Source organism: Carlito syrichta, unplaced genomic scaffold (assembly GCF_000164805.1).
Source record: "Carlito syrichta isolate Samal-C Ts95f unplaced genomic scaffold, Tarsius_syrichta-2.0.1 Scaffold308876, whole genome shotgun sequence".
Classification (NCBI taxonomy): domain Eukaryota; kingdom Metazoa; phylum Chordata; class Mammalia; order Primates; family Tarsiidae; genus Carlito; species Carlito syrichta.
This window is the reverse complement of record NW_007252972.1, coordinates 592,847-602,581: the sequence shown is the minus strand read 5'-3', so window position 1 is coordinate 602,581 and position 9,735 is coordinate 592,847.

Sequence of the window (9,735 nt, the reverse complement as noted above, 5' to 3'; positions counted from 1 at the left end):
ATGTAAGAATACACAATTTTTTATAAATAAATTCAGGGAGTTTTTTTTTTTTTTTTTTTGGTCCTCCTTCATATGTGCCAAGAAACCCTCCTGAAGCAGAGCAGCTGGGGTGAGACCCCTCAGGTGCAGTGTGGGTGGGTCCTGGTTTGTACTGAATTTTGCCATCCTGGGCTACAGCCTCCAAGAAATGGAAGCTGTGCTCACCTTGTGCACATCCTTGCCTCAAACCCCTCATTCCTCCAGAAGCACATCTTGATCAATGTGGCCCTGAGCTGCCTCCAAAGGGATTTTGGCCCTGTAATCTGGGAAGACTGACCAGAAATGAGCAGGGGTTACAACTCCTTCCAGTTTTGATCATTAACTCAGTCTCTTGTCAATCCATCCATCTACCCACCCACTTACTGGACAAGTGCTGTGGCCTGCTCGCTTCAGGGGCAGCCAGACCTGTCTCCTCCTATACACTGTGCTGTGCCAAGGTGTGGCTGTGAATGAAGCTTATAGAAGTAACAAACAGACGGGACCGGGGCTAGGCTTGTCTGCTCTTCCAACAGGACTGCTGGTGAGAAGCGGGGTGCACCCTAGACCCTCACATACGGGAGATGGACAACTTCCAGGACAGTGTATGGGGGCATCTGTAGAGGGTCAGGCCGGCACAGGCAGTGCAGACCCCAGCACTGGGAAGCAGACGTTCCAGACACCAACTCCAAGGTAGAAGGGGCTTGAAAACAACCGAGTATCCTACCTCCAAGCAGACACCTGAATTCTACCTACACTGCCCTGCAAGTACAGTCTGTACCTGGCCACCCCAGGGGATGGATGCTCCCAGGGTGGAAGCTGCCTGTCTCAAGGCAGGGGAGCTTCGAATGTATAGTGTTCCAGCTCTCCTACCAGATTCTGCACATCTCCTTTCCTAGATCCCAGTGCTGCAGGCACCGCCCAGGAAACAATGTCCAACTCACTTGACAGGTAGTGGCTGACAGCGGTAAACTGGCAATCACTGGGGACACCAGACTCCTCATACCTGCTGGGAAGGAGAAAAGGTCAAGTTCCTGCTGGGAAAGGAGGTGGGGTATGCGGGCACACATCACTCTGGGATGGATGGATGCTGAGGGTCCAGATGCCGGGACAGGATATAGAAGAGCCATCAGGCACTCAGAGGTGCCACCCCAAAGGTGAGTTTGGTGGTAGAAACAGACTCTAACAGAGGGGTGGGAGAAGCCACTGAGGCACCAAATGAGACTTTTCAGTCCCCATCAGTCCTCACTAGCCAGTGAGGACCGAGTCTGTGGCCTTTAGGTGAGAAGACAGGGAACGGTTAGGGCCTGGTGCTCACGGCGGGGGGGCATCTAAATGGAACCAGAGACCAGAGGTTTTCACACTCTGCTCTGGAGAGCTCCAGGGCAGCTCAAGGGGCCCTGGCAGCCGCTGGAAACATAGTGCAGCAACGTGGTACCGCATGGCTTCATCTCAGCATCTGGGCAGCGGGGCTCACCTGAAACTGTTTGAGGGAAAAGATTCTGAGGCCAAAACATCCAACTACTTGAGCCTGAGAAACTGGTCAGGAAAAGAAGAAAAAGCAGGTTCGGAGGACACAGCCAGTCTCTGCAAGGAGCCCTGGGAGGCAGGACAGACAGGAGGTACCCACAGGGCAGCTGGGCCTCGCACCTTAGAGACAGATGAGTGAGCCCTGGGCCTCTGCAAACTCCCCCCCCCCGGAAAAACCTCACTCTGAGGGAGACGTCCAGCAGTGAGCCCAGGTGAGGAGGACGATGTAGAAAGAGCAGAGCTCAAGTCTTGCTCCTCAAAAGAATCCTCCCCTGAACAGCACAAGAGAGCCAAGCCCCAGGGTCCAAGCACCTGGGGTCAGGCTCCAGGAGGTGTCACTGTAACTGGTCTGGAAGAAAAGGCACCCTGAGGACAGACATCACCCCAGTCAGGCGGTTAACATTTATTATAGCATTTATTGATCAGCCCCAGCACAGTTAGCACAAGAGCAAGTTGTGAGGGTTGAGTCCTGGACCCGGGGAATCTAGAGTCTGACATCTGATGGGGACAAACCATCCCTAGAGGATCCAAGAAAGCCAGCAAGGAACTCGGCCTGCACTGCCCCCTCCCCCTACTCCACCCAGTCAGCATGTTCTGCTGATTCAGAGCCCATGGGCTGGGGACATCAAACCTCCTGTGACACATAAAGTAGCTGCAATTCAACAGCTTCAGTTACAAGGCTCAGCCATGGGCACACATGAGCCCAGAAATGGCACAAAGTATATGATGCCCAAATGTAACCTAGACACATGAAGGAAATGGTACAAGGCAGTGGGACTCAAAGGAACAGTTCTAAAAACTACCTAGATTTTATAAACTTCACATATGCATTTAAAGCAAAAAACACACACTTCCAGGACTTAGGGCTCTGTCAGCAATGGCTGTTGCCTTTGTGTTTGCAGAGATGTAAAAATAAGAGAAACCGCTGCAAACCAAGCCCTCTCCCTTGAGTTTCCTCCGCTCTCACAGGATCACAGGGACAAAAGGTCTCTTAGTGGAATGAACAGAAAACATTGGAATGAAAACTATGTACTGATTCAGCTGCCATGATGCGAATTCAAGAAGGGAATGGAATTCAAGGACAAAGCAGTGAAAAGAACACAAAAAATACACCTATTTTGAGTACATTCAAAGAGGAGGTTAATCACTGCAGACAAAGGGCCTTCTGGAAACAGCGACAGACAGCGAGCACTGCCGCCGAAATGGTGAGGCTACGAGAATCAGCTGGACACTCGGAGAAAATAATCATGTCCCTCTACAACCAGTCTCAACAAAAATAACCAGGACAAACGACCCTTCCCCCAAAAGGACTACTAACATGTTAACAGCTGAGAATAAAAGCACAAATATTGCTGGAAATCTAAGCAGGCTGTTTTACTGTTTTCAGTGACTTATGTGCAAACCTAAGACTAATTTCTGAATGCTTTGATCAAGATTTATTCATGTAAAGCCTGTAAATATGAAATTCTGGAGAACATGGGACACTGACCTGCATATTGGACTCTGGGCCAAATGCTATACACGCCACACAGCGCCCGTGTGCTCTATCCAAGCAACAGACAGGGCTTGATTAGACGCTCCTATTTTTTTTCCAGAAAGGAACTTCTCCAAGACAACTCAACATGGGGGCCCAGGCACATTTTGGGGCCAGAGCCCACAGGATGGGATCTACTGGCAACAGAGGAATATTCCAGAGTCATGCTGCCAAGTAAGGTCTGAAGTGAGACATGTAAACAAGATGACATGCGGCCTATACAGCCTTGAGTGGAGTTCACTGATTCATGAACTGAGATCCAGCCCTCAGCAATCTGCCCTCAGGCACCATGCTCAGTCTACCCAACACAGGGACAGCTGCCAGCCCCACAGACCGAGACTCTGGAGGGGCAGAAGGAGGTACCTCAGAGCACACACAGCCTGTCCAGTGGCAGCGGGTACGGCCACTCATCAGCCGGGAGGGCAGCTTTTCTCCACATGGACAGACATCTCTACCCTAACACAGCAAGGCTCAGCAGCTAACACAAGATCAGAAGTGGCCCGGCCTGGCCCCAGTGCTAGCTAGCATGAGGCTCTGGCTTGTTTTAGGTTAGGATAGACCCTTCCAGAACACGGTCTCACTTTCAGATGATGTGACAGATGATAAAGTAAGACCTTGATGAACAGGGACATAGGCCATTCTGAGTAACTGAGTCCACACCTGTGGGTGCCCACACTCCTGGGAAGGCCCTTGAGCGTCTGGGTGTGAGCTCCTGCTACAGGTGGACAGTCAGGGCCACACAAACACAGCACTCTGTGAAGTGCGGAGCTGTAGGCACTGGCGGCCAAGGGCAGGCATGGTCACACGTCAGTTGTCATCTGCTGTGGATGAGCAGGGCAAAGGAGAGCGTGCCGGGGTCATACAACCACCAGGGCACTCCTGGAGGGCTTCAATCTTGACCACAGCCCTGAGAGCGCCGCGCCTCTGCCTCATCTGTCGCTGTCCCCTGAACACGGAGCGCAGTGCGCGCAGCTGCCCCACCTCCTGTGCAGTGAAGCATGGCTCCCTCTCTGCAAAGCGGATGACGGCGTCAAAGGATGCAGCTGCCTGCTCCCAGGCCACCTCGTTGCCCTCATCAGCATCTCCTCCACTATCCTGATCAGCTTTTGTCACCTTTTCTGGATTCCAAATGGCCCCTGCTGGCAACGTGACAGCAGGGAGCTGCACTTCTTCCACGTCCCTTTCTTCTGTGCCCCACTCTTCAGCCTGGCTTTTATGAAGTCTGTTGCTTGGGCAGGAAGGAGCCTCTTTCATGAGTTCCAAGATGTGAGCAAAAGTCTTATTGTGGGGCTTAGCTCTGAAGCGTTCTGTCTCTTCCTCCTCCACCTCTTCTTCCTCCGAAGAGGAGACTTCAGCAAATGCAACTGTGGGCCACAGCTTCCTCCAAGCCCGTCTGAAGACGTGGCTGGGTACCGCATTCCAGGCACAGGCCACGTTGAATATAGCATCGTTCATGTTATAGCGGGTGTGGAAACCCTGCAGGGGGACTGGAGGGTTGATGAAGTTCCTCATGAAGTCGCTTCGAATGCCCTGCTCCATGGGCTGAATCAATGCGGTAACACTGGAGGGCAGGAAGATGGTGAAAATGTTACTGGAAACCAACTCAGACTCCTGCGGGTGAGCCCGGGAGTTGTCTAGCAAGAGGATGGCTTTGCTGTCTTCAGGTAAACCTATGGCTCTGAAGTGTTCTCTCACTGAGGGAACAAAGATATGATGAAACCAGTCAGAAAAAATCTCCTTGTCCACCCAGGCATTCCCTTGGGCCTTATAGGCGACAGGCAGATGCTGGATGCCTTTGAAAGCCCTGGGGCCACTGCACTTCCCAATGGCCAAGGGCTTGATTCTGTGGGAGCCAGTGGCATTGGCGCACATAAGCACGGTCAGCCTGTCTTTGCTCTGCTTGAGTCCGGGCACGGCCCCACCTTCCGGGGTGGGATTTGGCAGACACCGCCAGAAAAGGCCAGTCTCATCAGCACTGTAAACCTGCTCGGGGGATAGACCATGCTCAGCAGTTAAGCTCCTGAAAAACCCACAGAACTGCTCAGCTGCTTGGTGGTCAGCCACCTGCTTTTCGCTGGATGCATCTAGCTTCTTAATGCCATGTCTGGCCTTAAAGCGCCAGAGCCACCCTCCAGAGAACACGCAGGGCTCAGTGAGCTGCATCTGCTCGTAGAAGTCCTTGGCCTTCTCAATGAGCATGGGGCCCGACACAGGCACACCCTCGGAGCGCTTGCCCAGGAACCACTCATACAGGACGCGGTCTAGGTGCTCCAGCTTGGGCGTGTGCAGCGTGCGCCTCTGCTCTAGAGCCTTGTTGGAGTCTGAGTTGGCAAAGAAGCGGAGCAGCTGGGCCTTGTGGGCCTTGATGTCATACAGTGTGGACATGCCCACGTTGTACTCCTGCATCAGTGCCTTACGGCTTTCCCCTTTCTCCAGGCGCGTGCAGATGTCAATCTTCTCCTTCAGGGTCAGCACCACCCTCTTCCGCTTCTCCCCTCTGCCCTTCCCGGCAGCCTGCTTGGAGGCCATGAGGAAGGGTGACTTGTTCCAGCGTTCACAGGCCACACGCCTGGACTAGGTAGCCGCGTCTCTTTTCCTCTCCTCTTGCTCCCCTTCCGTGCCTCAGTCTCTCCCTCTCCACTCTGCCTGCCCTGCTTTGCTAATCCTGGGCACGGGCCCCAATCCCTCCTTGGCTCCTTCCTGCACGTGCAGCAACCTCTTGCCTCAGCTTTCCTTTGTCTTCTAGGCTCTGGCACGCCCAGGCCTTGGCTCCCGAAAATGTCATCAGCTGCCAGTTCTCTCTGCAGAGGGCTGGCCAGCGTCAGAATGCCCTGGACTACTCTGCACAGCTGGAAGCTTGACCTTCTCTGCAGGCACTGTAGCAGCAGCTATTCACAAACACTGACCAGGTTTCAGGTAGTCAAGGTTTTACTGCATGAGTGGTGGGTGCCTCCCCAGTGTCCAGGATGGTGTCTCCAGGCACAGTGCTTCAGAGACTGGAAAGAGGAGAAAGAAGAATGTGATGGGGCACCCTTGAGCATCTTCATGATCCTAGACACATCGGGAACTCCACCTGAAACACAGGTACTGTGGAGATAATACACATGAGTGGGCCGGAAGAAGTTTGCCCCTGGGAGCACAGATGTGCTGCTCTTCCCAGATCCTGGAGTCAATCGCCTTGGCTGGAAACTAAAACTGGCTCTCACAAGAGCAACCTGGGCTTTCTGGGGCAAAAGACACTAAGGAAGAGGTCATCAAATGCAGCCATGAAGGCAGAGATGCTGGGTTCACCTGAGAGCTAACTTCCTACCTACCCAGACTGAATTTCTGGCTGTGATGCTCAAGGGATGCTTGACCTAGCCACCTTCTCTCATCCCTTATTCCGTATAGAACAGCAGAGGCAGGGGACAGAGGGAAGCAGGGAACAGGAATTCCTTAAACCTTCTGGGGCTGAGGCGCTTACAAACCTCTTCTGAAACAATGCCCCATCCCCATTTGGAGCAGGTCTCCTAAAATCCTTTCTCCAACTAAAGGCCCCAACTACCTCTAGAAAACTAGGCCTGGGAAGTTTCTCCAGTACAGTGGGCCTCAAGCTCCTCCAGGAACTGGGAAGTGCTACCAGTTTCTCAACCAGTGCCTGACCTCCATGACCACACAGATGCTCAGACAACTCTAAGAGGAGCCAAAGTCAATGGACAGCAAGTGACCTTTCTGGGGCGTTTTACACATGGGATCTCTCGAACTCAGGCTGCCCATCCTCCAGGCAGCCACACTGAGCCATTTGTCTCTGAAACCCCAGAGTGTCTACCAAACATGGCCCTCACTGCTTAGTGCTGTCTGTTCATCTGGCTCTACAATCAAGGCAGGGACACAGACCCTGAGGCACGCAGACACACACTCATTTGCATGTGCACACAACACACACCTACACTCAACTCACACATACACACTCAGAAGACACAGGAAAGGCCTGGGTCAGAGCAGGGGCTTCTTAAGTATTTGTTAACTTAGGAAGATCTATGAATAAATTACTAATTCATGCCAGAAGTCAGATACCAGAACTGTCTTACGGTCCACTGGGCGCAGCTTTTAAGTTTCTAGATGCATCTTCCGTCTAAGTTAGTGAGAGAATATGAAGAAACGTGACTCTACAGCCCTGATCGAGTGTATCTTTCTGTTGGAGTCTTTTAATTATCCTCTCGCCCTTCATCTATAAAGAAGACCTGGGATATTATAGTCCTTTCCAGGAGGACAGTCCCATTTTCTTATAATAATTCCGTAAAACACCCCACACCTCTTGCTGCACCACTGAGCAGACTAATAGGGTAGAGAGAATGCTTGCGGCCCAGGACAGCCTGTGGGATTATGACACACAATGCAATTCACCAGGCACCGTTGAGATGCTGGTGTCCTCCAGCCTGGGACTAAAAAATGATTTGCCCCAACAATGAACAGTTCAGTCGGTCTGTTCAGCTCAGTGTGTCTGCTATGGTCAGTCCTGGTGCCTCCCCTTGCTTCCTTCATGACCTGCCCCTGCCCTCACCACTCCACTCTCGTCCAGAGGGACTGTGGTGACAAGCTTACTGCCCTCCATCGAGGTCCACAATGAAGAGGCATGCAGTACTCACAAATGTACTTCACACTTCCCTCCCAAACCCTTATCTTGGTTGCTTCTTCCAAAGCCATGCAGTCAATGAGGCCAGAAGGCTACTTATGTGTCAAGTATAAAAACGTAGCCCTTAGAGAAAAAAACTCAAGAGAAATAAGTTTATTCAAATGCAGTAAAAGTTACAAAGACGAATTCTAGGCTTGTCACCAGCCAGCTCTGGGTGACTCTTTTCCCTTTATGAAGTTTCCTAGTCTGTAAAATGCAGGTTCTCATCCCTTAGGATCTTCTATTCTATTTACTGACAATGATAGGGTAACTTATGTATTGCTAGGCACAGTACACACACCCTGTTCCACAGGGAACAGGAGAGACGTCAAGGGCATAATCCACCTTTACGGAGATTTTTAATATGAAATCACTATAGAAAAACTAGGGAAGATATAGAATCCCATAATATCTTGTGAGGGACTTATTCGGGACTGGGATATCTGGAACAGTTTCCTGGAGGGGGCTGAGCACCAGAAATGGCCCCATTATGGGCATTTCTGATGCCTGCCATGTTGGCATGGCAGGGTAACACAGAGTGGCTGAACACACTGTTACCCTGCTTACAAGACATCAAACTTTCTTTAAAATAAAAGTCAGATATTCCTTCTGAAGCAATTTCTTAAATAAATGGGTAACGTGGCATGGCAAAAGAAACTAAGGTAGCTTCTAGCCTTGTGACTTTAAAGAAAGCACAGATACCCTGAGGTCACATGAACATGGAATGAAACCTATTATTCTCCTGCACCCAAAAGATAGACAAAAAATAAAGAGGACTATGGGGACAGAGTTGGGGAAAAAGAGAAAAAAGAGGCACTCGTTCACAATCAGACCCTTTCCTGTGTGAGGGGAAGCACAATGCCTCAGAAAAGACCCTAAGAAATGGGCTGGGTGCGGTGACTCAGGCCTGTAATCCTCTCTACTTTGAGAGGCTGAGGTGGGAAGATCACTTGAGGCCAGGAGTTCAAGATCAGCTTAGGAAACACAGTGAGACACCATCTCCCTGTATTAAAAAATAAAAAATAATTAAGGCTGGGCATGATGACTCATGCCTGTAACCTCAACAGTTTAGGAGGTAGAGGCAAGAGGATATTTTGAATCCAGGAGTTCAAGACCAGCCTGGGCAATATAATGAAACCTCATCTCTACAAAAAAAACAAATAAATTAGCCGGAGGTGGTGGCACGCTTCTGTAGTTCCAGCCACTCTGGCGGCTGACAAAGGAGGTTCACTTGTGCCCGTAAGTTGGAGGCTGTGCTGAGCAGTGGGTGTGCCACCGCACTCCAGCTTGGGTAACAAAATGACACCCTGACTCAAATAAATACATTAATGAATTAATGAATGAAAAGGTCCTGAGAAATGTAGGGGAAAGATGTAAGAAACAACCTTCAACCTTTTCACTATTGTAAATAGTGGTACGGCGTGTGGGAATAGGAGGAAATACTCAAAAAAACAATAAGTATTCTTGAAACTGTGGAAGAGATAAGCTTGGAGGGGGAAAGGAACAGAAACATCAGGGCTGTGCATTCTGCAGGACAGCACTGGGGGCTGACTGTCTAAAGAGGGGGTGTTAAAAACACAGATCCCTTTATTGGTAGAGGAGAGGCCCCAGGCATCCAATGAAGGGAATCTTGAAGCAAGGAGGCTTCTCGGGGTGACTGTAGAGCTGGTTTCGAAAACGTTTCTATCCCAGGAACCATGTTTGCGGGCAGAAATTCAGTTTTGGGCAAGAACAACAACAAAAAGAACAAGAAAGCAAAGTCTCAGCCTGGTTTCTTTCGGAGGCAAGGAGACCTCGTGAGCAACACTCTTAGCAAGTGGAAGCCCAAGAAGGGTCTGATCTGGACCGTAAAGGTCAGGCACGGTAGTGTAGGGATAAATTAGACTTCAGACCCGGGTCCCTGGCTGGGCGGGGACCGGGACAGGCGGGAAGCGTAGGGATTCGGGCCCTCCGAGCTGGGCTCCCCGGGAGGGGGCGCTGTTGCCCGCCGCTCTGCCTGGCC